Genomic DNA, 11,760 nt, shown 5'->3' on the forward strand with positions numbered 1-11,760 from the left:
TTTGCACAAAGTGAATGAGGTAATGATGAAGAACAGTCGAACAGACACCTATCAACAGTCATTTGTGATTGGACATTCTCCACTGATGCGTCATCACCTTCCAACGTCGAGGTGGGAGGAGCCTGTTCAGTGTTCAGCTCTCCAATTGGAGGTTGAAGTGTCTGAGGCTGAGCCCCTAAGGCTGTTGGAGAATCCTCTTCATCAACATCTGTGATTGTGAGACGAGTTCGTGTTCCTCCTCTTCTTTGCACAAACAAGCAAAGTGAGTGGACAAACTCTATTTGCAGACATAACATGGGGTCCGTGGAATAGATAAATGTCACTTCTCGTATTCGGAGATGCATTATACTTCGTCCTCTACTCAATATCTTGAATGCATCCACATTATAATGTTCAGCACAGTTTGCATTCTGAATCAAATGCTGTCCAATAGCAGATACACATGATGTTGGGATTGATGCTGGGACCTTCCTGCAAGAGCGTACTGGTTGTATTCATGTACCAATAGTGTTTTACCTGATGGACAAAGGGATGTGCTGTTTAATTCTGTCAGTCAGAGTTTGGGTAGTTCTGCCTACTGTACATACCGAGCATCACACCGGCACTTGAACTCATAAATAATATTGCTAAGTTTTGAGGCAGGCAGAGCATCCTTCTGAACTGCAGGAATCAGACGTCGAAACGTGAAAATCACTCTTGGACGAACAGCCAGATACGGGTTTGAGACTCATCTTTTGAGTTGTTCCTCATATCTTTGTGACATTTTCCCTTTCCAAGGAATCTTGATGTAGACCAGGCACTTTTCAGGACCCATCTACTGTTCGTCTATAGCAGTGAAGAATTTGTGCATAAACCTCCTGATGATATACTCAGGATATCCATTCTCACTGGGGATGCCGGCAATCTTGTCCATCTCTGAATGAAACTTGGAGTTTGTACATAATCCTCTTCGCTCGACTCACTGAATTCAACCAGTCAATATTTTTGAGTTCAACATGGACCAAAAGGTCAACATAGGCCCAAGGTCAACAACAAGGTTGTATTTCTAAAGTCCTCTATTTTCATCCGATTGACTTGAAATTTGAAGAGGATTTGAAGAGCAGAATGAGTGCCAGCTTGCTGGTATCCTGTGTCGGAGTGGCGACCCCTCCAGGATTGTGTCCAGTAACCAAGGAGACTGCTGAGGCAGCACCAATGCTCTGCACAGAGTATGGTCCTGATGGATGGATGGAAGGATGGATGGATCGGCCAAAAGGAGAACATTGGCCGAATTTCAAAAATTGTCAATTTTCATCCGATTCACTTGAAATTTGAAGAGGAGTTGCACAATTGGTCATTGAATTCAATCACCAATTATTTTTGAGGTCAAATTTGTTTGATGGATTTTGCAAGTATCGTGCTGTGCACGACGTCGTCTTCTTTACTTGCAAAATGGAAGATTTTTGAAGTATAATTGGTCAGTCGATTTTGTTGTTCTGTCTGTCTGTCTTCGCCTGGTGTTGGCTCAGTGGTTAGGGTGGCGGCTTGGGATCCGAGGGTCCTGAGTTCAAGCCTCGTTGCCCGCTGAATTAATTCACCAGGGGGTTGACTCAGCCTGCCATCCTTCCGAGGTCGGCAAAATGAGTACCAGCTTGCTGGGATGACCAAGTCATTCAAGTATCCTGCGTCAGAGTGGCGACCTGTCCAGGATTGTGCCCAATTGCAAGGAGACTGCTTCGGCAGCACCAACGCTCTGTACAGAGTATGGTCCCAATGGACTGGACTGTCTGTCTGTCTGTTTGTCGCCTGCAGGTCACATTTTTAAGCCGTTGTTCACGAAACTTCACCACCTGGTAGAGTTTCGTCCAAGGAAGAAGTCTATTCTTTTTGAGGTGAAAAGGTCAACAACTTAGGTGAGATTTCTAAAATCCTCAATCTTAATCAAATTAACTTGAAATTTGGAGAGCATTTGCATATCAGGTCAATGAATTCAACCACCTATTAATTTTGAGACTAACATCAGCCAAAAGTCCAATTTGGGCCAAATTTATAAAATCCTCAATTTTCATCCAATTAACTTAAAATTTGAAGAGCATTTGCATCCCAGGTCACAGAATTCAACCACCTACTAATTTTGAGCTAAACATTGGCCAAAAGGTCCACAGAGGCCAATTTGGGCCAAATTTTGTAAACTCAATTTTCATCTGATTGACTTGAAATTTGAAGAGCTTTTTCATGTCAGGTTGCTGAATTCAACTACCAATTAAGGTCAAAAGGTCTACGCAGGCCTGATTTCTAAAATTGATAGTGCCATAAACGAAATATATCACAATGTCTCAAAAAGTTGTGGACGAGTTATGACAAAACAAGGTGGTTGAGTTGAATATATGTGAACTGTTCCATCTGACAGAGGTATACGCTCTTCCGAGTGCCATTCTACTTTGTGCTGTTTTCCCAAGTGTTGCTCTACGAGTGATTTTTCATTACTTGGCAAATGTATTTTAAATTTTCCCAAGTATGTTGATCACCTCCATTTGTTTGTGTGTTTGTTACTTGGCAAAATTTTTTTATTTTTTTGACAAGTATATTGATCACCACTGCTTATTTGTGTGTGTTTGTTACTTCCGAAATCTAAAGATTTCGTAAGTATATTGATCAGTTCCGTTTCTGTTTGTTTGTTTGTGTGTTTGTTTGTGTGTTTGTTTGTGTGTTTGTTTGTTTGTTTGTAGGCACGATAACTCGAGAACGCAAGAAGGTACCAATGTCAAATTACACCACCTGATTCAGGAGGGTGATGGCAAGTGCTGATTAGATTTTGGTCAAAATCTGTCAAAGGTCAAGGTCACAGTGAGGTCAAACAAAAAAAAATTATAACTCGAGAACGGAAGAAGCTACCAATGTCAAATTACACCACGTGTTTCAGGAGGGTGATGGCTAGCGCTGATTAGATTTTGGTCAAAGCGGTCAAAGCTCAAGGTCACAGTGAGGTCAAACATTCGATTTATCATGGTTTGGTGCAGAATCATCGTAGAAACCTGGTTTGCGTCGCTACCTTCTCTAGAGACAGCTTTTATTAGACAAGGTCAGAGGTCAAGTTGACGATTTCGTAAGCACCAGTCGATGACTGCTTGCTTGTGTGTTTGTCTCTCTGCTCACCTCCAGCCCAAACCACTCAAATGATCGTTCGGAAATTTTCAGTGATTAATGTCACCGACCCTCCGACAGTCGCGCATTGAAATTTCGTAAAATTTGGTCGACCGAAAAGGTCTACGTAGGCCAATAGGCCAAATTGAGCCAAATTTTCTAAAATCCTCAAATTTCATCCGATTGATTTGAAATTTGAACAGGATTTACACATCAGGTGAGGGAATTCAACACCTATTACTTTTGAGGTGATCATAGGTCAAAAGATCAATGTAGGCCATAGGGTCAACCCAAAATAGGCCAATTTCTTTTTCTAAAATTGTCAATTTCCATCCGATTGACTTGAAATCTGAAGAGCATTTGCATTTCTGGCCGCTGAATTCAACCACCTATTAATTTTGAGGTAAACATAGGCCATAAGGTTAATATAGGCCAAAAGACCAATTTGGTCCAACTTTTCAAAAACCCTCAACTTTTTTGCTGTTGACTTGAAATTTCAAGAACATTTGCATATCAGCTCGCTGAATACAAATACCTATTACTATTAATGTGAACATCGGCCAAAAGGTCAAAATAGGCCAAAATATTTTGTTTCAGATCCAGCCCATCAGTGGGATGCAAAACGTGAACTGTTCCACCTGGCAGAGGTCTACACTCCACCGAGTGCTCTTCTACTTTGTGCTTTTTTACCAAGTTGTCACTCTGAGTGATTTTTCAATTGTTACTTTAAAAAAAAATTGACATATGTTGATCGCCTCTGTTTGTTTGTGTGTTTGTCTGTCCGCTTGCCTCCAGTCCAAACCGCTCAACCGACGATTCTGAAATTTACAGAGGTTAATGGCACCGACCCTGCGACGGTCCCGCATTGAAGTTTCGTAAAATTTGGTCAACAGAAAGGGTCTACATAGGCCAACAGGCCAATTTGATCTAAATTTTTTAAAATCCTCAATTTTCATCTGATTGACTTGAAATTTGAAGAGCATTTTCATGTCAGGTTGCTGAATTCAACTAACAATTAATTTCAAGGTCAAAACGGGTCAACACAGGGCAGATTTCAAAAATTGATAGATTGTGCCAAAAACTAAATATATCACTTTATCTCAAAAAGTTGTTGACATGTTATGACAAAACAACGTGGATGAGTTGAATAGATGACAAGAACAAGCAGATTAGATTTTGCTTCAGATCCAGCCCATCAGTGAGATACAAAATGTAAACTGTTCCACATGCAGAGGTATGCACTCTACCGAGTGCCATTCTACTTTGTGCTGTTTTACCAATTTGTCACTTGATGAGTGATTTTCATTTGTTTGTTGGAAAAAAAAAATTGTTACTTGCAATTTCTTTTGTTTTGACAAGTATGTTGATTGCCTCCATTGTTTTTGTGCATTTGTTGGTTTGTCTGTTTGTGTGTTTGTGTTTCTGTTGCCTCCAGACCAAACTACTCAACCGATCATTCTGAAATTTTCAGAGATTAATGTCACCGAACCTGCGACGGTCGTGCGTTGAAGTTTCCTAAAATTCGATCGATGGAAAAGGTCGACATTGGCCAACAGGCCAATTTGAGCAAAATTTTCTTAAATCCTTAAATTTCTTCTGATTGACTTGAAATTTGAACAGGATTTGCAGAACTGGTCAGTTAATTAAAACACCTATTACATTTGAGGTTTTCTGTCAAAAGGTCAACAGAAGCCATAAGGTCAACCCAAAACATGCCAAAATTTTAAATTGTTTCAAAAATTGCCAATTTTCATCCGATTGACATGAAATTTAAAGAGCGTTTGCATATCAGGTCGTGAATTCAACCACCTATTGATTTTGAGATCAACCTGGGCCAAAAGTCAAATTTGGGCCAAATTTTCGAAAATCCTCAATTTTCATCCAATTGAAGTGAAATTTGAAGACCATGTGCACATGACGTCGCTGAACTCAACCACCTTAGTTTTGAGGTCAACATGGACAAAAGGTCGCCATAGGTCAAATTTCAAAAAATCTCAATTTTCAACTGATTGACTTGAAATTTGAAGAGCATTTGCAGACCAGGTCACCAAATTCAACAACCTATTAATTTTGAGGTAAACATAGGTCAAAAGGTCAACATCGGACAAATGCAGAAAATCCTCAATTTTAATCCAATTAACTTGAAATTGGAAGAGCACTTGCATATCAAGTCACTGAATTCAACAACCTTATAATTTTGAGGTAAACATAGGCCAAAAGGTCAAAATAGGCCAAAACGCTAATTTGGGCCACATTTTCGAAAATCCTCAATTTTCATGAGTGACTTGATATTTTAAGAACATTTTCATGAGGTCACTGAATTCAACTCCCACTTAATTTTAAGTTCAAAAACTCAACACAGGCCTAATTTCTAAAATTGATACATCGGGCCAATAACTAAATACATCACTATAATCTCAAAAAGTTGAAGATGAGTAATGACAAAACAAGGTGGATGAGTTGAACAGCTGAAAAGAACAAGCAGATTGGATTTTGGTTCGCATCCACCCCATCAGTGGGATACAAAACATGAACTGTTCCACCTGGCAGAGGTATGCGCTCCACCGAGTGCCATTTTACTTTTCCTGTTTTTCGAAATTGTCACTGAGTGATTTTTCATTACTTGGCAAAAAAAAATTTTTTTTGACAAGTATGTTAATCACCTCCGTTTTTATTTCAGCACGGCTCAGGTCGACTTCGCTCAGCTCGGCCCGGCTCGTGACGGCACAACTCGGCTCGGCTTGTTTTGTTTGTTTGTCTGTCCGCTCGTCTCCAGACAAAACCGCTCAAACAACTTTTCTGAAATTTTCAAAGATTAATGTCACCGACCCTGCGACAGTCCTGCATTGAAGTTTCTTAAATTCGGTGGACTAAAAAGGTCTACATAGGCCAATTTGAGCCAAATTTTCTAAAACCCTCAAATTTAATCCGATTAACTTGAAATTTGAGCAGGACATGCATGTCAGGTCACCGAATTCAACCACCTCTTACTTTGAGGTTAACATAGGTCAAAAGGTCAACATAGGCCAAATTATTAGCTTGTTTCTAAAATTGTCAATTTTCATCCGATTGCCTTAAAATTTAAAGAGCGTTTGCATATCAGGTCGTGAATTCAACCACCTATTAATTTTGAGGTAAACATTGGTCAAAAGGTCAAAATAGCCAAAAGGCCAATTTGGGCCAACTTTTCGAAAATCAATTTCCATCCGATTGACTTTAAATTTGAAAAGCATTTACAAATCGGGTCACTGAATTCAACCACATATTATTTTTGATGTTATCATAAAAACCAATAGGTCAACATCAACCAAAAGGTCAACAGGCCAACTTTTATAAAATCATCAATTTTTATCTGATTGACTTGAAATTTGAAGAGCATTTGCACATCATGTGGCTGTCTTCAATCACATATTAATTTTGAGGGAAACATATGCCAAAAGACCAATTTGGGTCAAATTTTCTAAAATCCTCAATTTTCATCCCATTGATTTTAAATTTTAAGAGCATTTGCATATCAGGTCACCGAAGTCAACGACCTATTAATTTTGTGATAAACGTAGGCCAAATGGACATCATAGACCAAAAGGTCAACATAGGCCAAATTTCTAAAATACTCAATTTTAATCCAATGAACTTGAAATTTGAAGAGCAGATGTATATCATGTCACTGAATTCAACCACCTATTAATTTTGAGGGAGACATAGGCCAAAGGGTCAAAATAGGCCAAAAGGCCGATTTAGGCCTGATTTTCGAAAATGCACAATTTTCATCGGATTGACTTGAAATTTGAAAACGATTTACATATCAGGTCACCGAATTCAACCACCTATTATTTTTGGGGTCACCATCGGACAAAAGGTCAACGTTGGGCAGATTTCTAAAAGTGTTTCTAAAATTGACAATTTTCATTTGATTGACTTGAAATTTGAAGACCATTTGCAGATCAGCTTACTGAATTCAAGCACCAATTTTTTTTTTGTCAATGTTGGCCAAAAGGTCTACATCAGCCAAAATGTCAACATGAGCCAAATTTCTAAAATTGTCAATTTTCATCCGATTGACTTGAAATTTGAACAGGATTTTCATATCAGCTCAATGAATACACCAACCATTTATTTTTGAGGTCAGCGCATGCCAAAAGGTCAACCTCGGCCAAAGGTCAGCACATGCCAAAAGGTCAACCTAGGCCTTGGGACCACTTGCTAAAATCCTCAATTTGCATGCAATTGACATGAAATTTGAACAGCATTTGCATGTCTGTTATGAAATCAAGCACCAATTATTTTTGAGGTCAACAGAGGCCGAATTTCTAAAATTGTCAATTTTATTCTGAATGATTTTAAATTTGAAGAGCATTTGCATGTCAGCTTTCTGAATTCTGGCACAATTTTTTGTTGAGGTCAACAATGGTCAAAAGGTCAACATAGGCCAGATTTCTTACATTTTAATTTTCATCAGATTGACTTGATATTTGAAGAGCATTTGAATATCATGTCATTGAATTCGACCACCTATTATTTAAGGTCGACATGGGCCAAAAGGTCAACATATGCCATATTTCTAAAACTGTCAATTTTCATCTGATTGACTTGAAATTATAAGATCCTTTGGCTATCACGTCACTGAATTCAAACACCAATTATTCTTGAGGTCAATTTCGGTGAAAAGGTCAACTTCGGCCAAATTTCTAAAATTCTCAATTTTCATCCGATTGACTGGAAATTTGAACAGGATTTTCACATCAGCTCACTGAATGCAACCACTATTTATTTTTCAGGTCAAAAGGTCAACACAGCAAAAAAATATATATATATATATATATATATATATATATATATATACATATATATAAGTAGATGATAAATGGGGTTTCTGGGACACCCATTCAAATGAATGGGGGGAAAGGGAACATTTTTCTGACCCAAGCCTCAAAAGCTCGAAATGGGAGACTCATTTCCTTCCCCTCCCATACAAGCAAATTTAAAATTGAGACTCATTTCCTCCTCCTCCCATTCAAGCAAATGTAAAATTGAGACTGAAAGATTGAGACTTACTGATTAAAGCACTTCTTCCCTTTCATATTTTCATTATACTCAGAGTGAACCAACGAATATTTGTCCATGTTCTACTTTCGGGAATAACTTCATTTTCATATAACATTCATTTCCATCGAGTTTTTTTTCACAGAGAATAACTTGGAACTTGGTTCTTGGTTTAATTATCTTTGTTGAGCAGAGATGAAATGATAAACTTCTCTTAATGCTCTTATTGACAACCTCCTGAGCCACATATCATGTTTTCATAAACCACACCCACTTTCCACAAGCCGTACCCACTTTTCCATAAGCCACGCCCATTTTATAAGCCCCGCCCACTTTCCCAAAGCCCCACCAACATTTGTAAGGACCACTTACTCTTACATCATTTCCAGTTAAGCTCTGACTCACAAGGCTTACCCAGGGAATTTCCAATGCAAACCACACCCACCAGTCATTCTCATATAAAGGCGTGAAACCCACACTGAATTTAAACATATTTTCACTTTTACTGAGAATGGACTGCTGTGCTGAGCTTGAGTGGGATGACTTTGGAGTTTGTGGGGGAAAAATTTATATTAATGTATTCTAAATTGTAACAAATGGAGTTTTAGAAATGTAAGTTTTATGCTATAAGTTGAATTGGCTGTCCTTTCTGGCGAAGAGACTTTTGCCCTAAGTGTTGATAAATGTCTTGGTCTGGAGCGGTGTGACCTTAGCTGATAACAGCGAACCTTTGCCTCGAAATGTACGAAGTGGCTTCTCGCCTAAAGGACACATCTGCAGTCTGGGTTGATAGCCCCACCACTCTCCCATGAAAGTATAAAATGCTTTGAAATGTAAAATTGTTTCAGTGCAAGTACCTGAGGAAGTATAGAATCTCAGTGGCTTGTGCTCCTTGGAACTGACCAAGTACCAAGTTAGAATAAAAGTCTTTGACGTAATGTGGAAGTGAATTGAATCGGGTTGGTCTTACTGTTAACTAAATGTAAGAATAAATGAAATAGAACCAAATAACATTGCATCAATGGGGATCCTTAAGTTCATTGTACGAGGGTGAGAAGTGTATGGTGGATAATTAGAATAATAAATTGTTTCACAAGGAAGGACTTGAGTGGACATCGGTTATCAGTGTCAATGGGTTTTATGCAGGATTTTATAAACTAAATCGGACAAACGTTAAACTCTGCCTGAAGTCAAATAGGATTCCACAATCGGCCAGGTAGAATCCTTCAACGATCACAACGGGGTGGATCAAAAAAATCCACATCAGTTGGCGCCTGGTGACTCGGATTCGAACCGATGTTGGTGCGGTGCTCGTGACCGGAGGTGCTTAATCTGCCGGAGGCAGTGCCTGGAGGAATGACAAATGCTTGAGCGAAGGTAAGGGAGAGCGCTCTCAGCAAGTAACGCATTTCGAACAAAGAAAAGTTCATTGTCAGATAATTTTATTGATAGAAAGAAGAGGATCCGGGGGAGAGAGTCCGTTTTAAAGTAAACAATAAGTACTGTAGTTGTTTTAGAAAAGTGCTGGAGAAGAAGCGGAGTCAGATGATACTTACCTGATAGGAGAGATACCGCGATCAATTAGTTACGGCGCTATTCTCAGGGCGAGGCCTACCCATTGCACTTCAGGGGGGAAAAGGTTCACCCTTGCGATTTTCCCAAATGTGGGAAACTCGACTGTACAATTTGAGGAGTGCAGAGGGCACAGTACAAGAAGAGGCTCGACGAGGAGCCAGAGGAGTAATTAAATGTTTGCATCGACACAGACCGGCTGAGAGAGAGAGAGGCCGAGGACACGGCTGAGATGCCGAGATAGGGTTATGGTTAAGTGGAAAATAGATAAATATTATAAGTTACCTGTTTGTAAGAGTTATAAGAGTTACCTTTTGTTCATTGAACTCACTGGAAATTTGTTGGCAGTGAGGTTGTTATATTATATTGTGTGGAGGTTTTACAGATTTGTAAATGCAATTATTTGCACGAAACATTTTGTAGAGTGCAGGAGACAATTGACCAGCTGGGAGCATGGCTGGTGATTTGCATTGAGATGCATGTGTTGCTGAGAGTAAAAAATGAAACTTGTGCGAGTCCAATATTCCCTGCAATGAAACGTGTTCTGTTGGGATTTTGACGATATTTTTAACAACCAAGGAAGAAATATCAGGCAGAGAGTCGAATTAAAGCAGCCTGGATGTTCGTGATTTGGTGCTGATAACGCGAAAGAAGGTCGCAAGCTGTGACAGTGCTCGTTAGTGTGTGTGTTGAAGCCATGACAGAGTCATGCTAAACTGTGGGTTTTGCCTGTCAGAGTTTTTATTTTTCTTCCCACAGGATGTGGAGACAACTTCCTGTTCCTTGCTCCTTGGTGTTTGTGGCGCACTGAATCGGTCTCGCACTTGGTCTCTTGGTCTCTACTGAATCTGTTTAAAGTGAAGTCCATTTCTGGAAAAAGTGTTGAAGTTTTATTTAAAAGCCATAGGGATTGGATAAATTGAAATAACAATTGTGAATGTAGGATATATATATATATATATATATATATATATATATATATATATATATATATATATATATATATATATATATATATATATATATATATATATATATATATATATATTCGGAATGTGAAGTCTTGGGAGTTGAGCTCTCACTGGCATTGTGATGATTTGTAATTACACAACCCAGCAGGTTTAAGTGCTGGGAAAGCTCTGAGGACGTGTCAGAAATGTTTCAAAGATTTTGATTTAAATGAAGAAACGTGATTTGGAATGATTTTAAAATTGATTTGATGATGTTTGGCACGTGGGGCGATTCACAGATGATTGATGATGCCCACGGATGGACGTTGAAATAGGCATATTGTTTTATTCATCTGCGAATGTTGAATGCAAAGGGCGGAGGAGCTCCTTGTGAGCCAACGGCCATCCATATCTAGTGCCCAACTGTGTCTGCAGACGTCCTTCTGCAGTTGGGTTACTTCTTATTAGGAGGTTGGTGGCAGGATTTGCACTCCAGCCATCGTAAAACCCTTCTTTCCGCAAAACGTAAAAACGCAAAAAAATCTGAAAACCCACTCCGTGGGAGTACCTCCTGTGCAGCTTCCCTTCGCAGGGCAGCTCACCGGATGACGGGATTGGGGCAAAGCCTTCGGGACCCCCAATCTTTGATCGGAGGGAAACCACGGGGTAACATCCCTGGGTCAGATTGCGGGAGAGTGTGTCGGAGTGGTGCTGAGGTGTCATCCACTAGACGGCGGTCTCCTTGGGTTAACCTGAGGCGGTCCCTTCGGGTGGGTGCCTGGAATGTCCTATCCCTAAGAGAGGATGATCACCTGTCTCTGTTATCATCTGAGCTCAAGTGTTTGGACATCGGGATTGCAGCTCTCTCTGAGGTTCGGAGACCGGATTGCGGCGAGATAATGGGGGGTGGTTACACCTTCTATTGGTCTGGTCGCTCTAATGGTTACCATACCCAAGGAGTTGCTGTAGCTGTGTCCAATAAGCTGACCCCAATGATAATTGAGGTAACACCGGTCAACGAGCGTATTATGAGATTAAGGATTCGTCACTCCTTAGGTGTCATTTCCCTGGT

General features: G+C 39.7%; 1 pseudogene; it reads left to right on the forward strand.

Moving 5' to 3' along the window:
* Window positions 1-9,714: 9,714 nt before the first annotated feature.
* On the forward strand, window positions 9,715-9,863 carry LOC147031213 (U1 spliceosomal RNA; annotated as a pseudogene).
* The last annotated feature ends 1,897 nt before the right edge of the window (window positions 9,864-11,760 follow it).

Source organism: Eptatretus burgeri, chromosome 3 (genome assembly GCF_056783735.1).
Source record: "Eptatretus burgeri isolate ZD-2024b chromosome 3, Ebu_testis_v1, whole genome shotgun sequence".
NCBI lineage: Eukaryota > Metazoa > Chordata > Myxini > Myxiniformes > Myxinidae > Eptatretus > Eptatretus burgeri.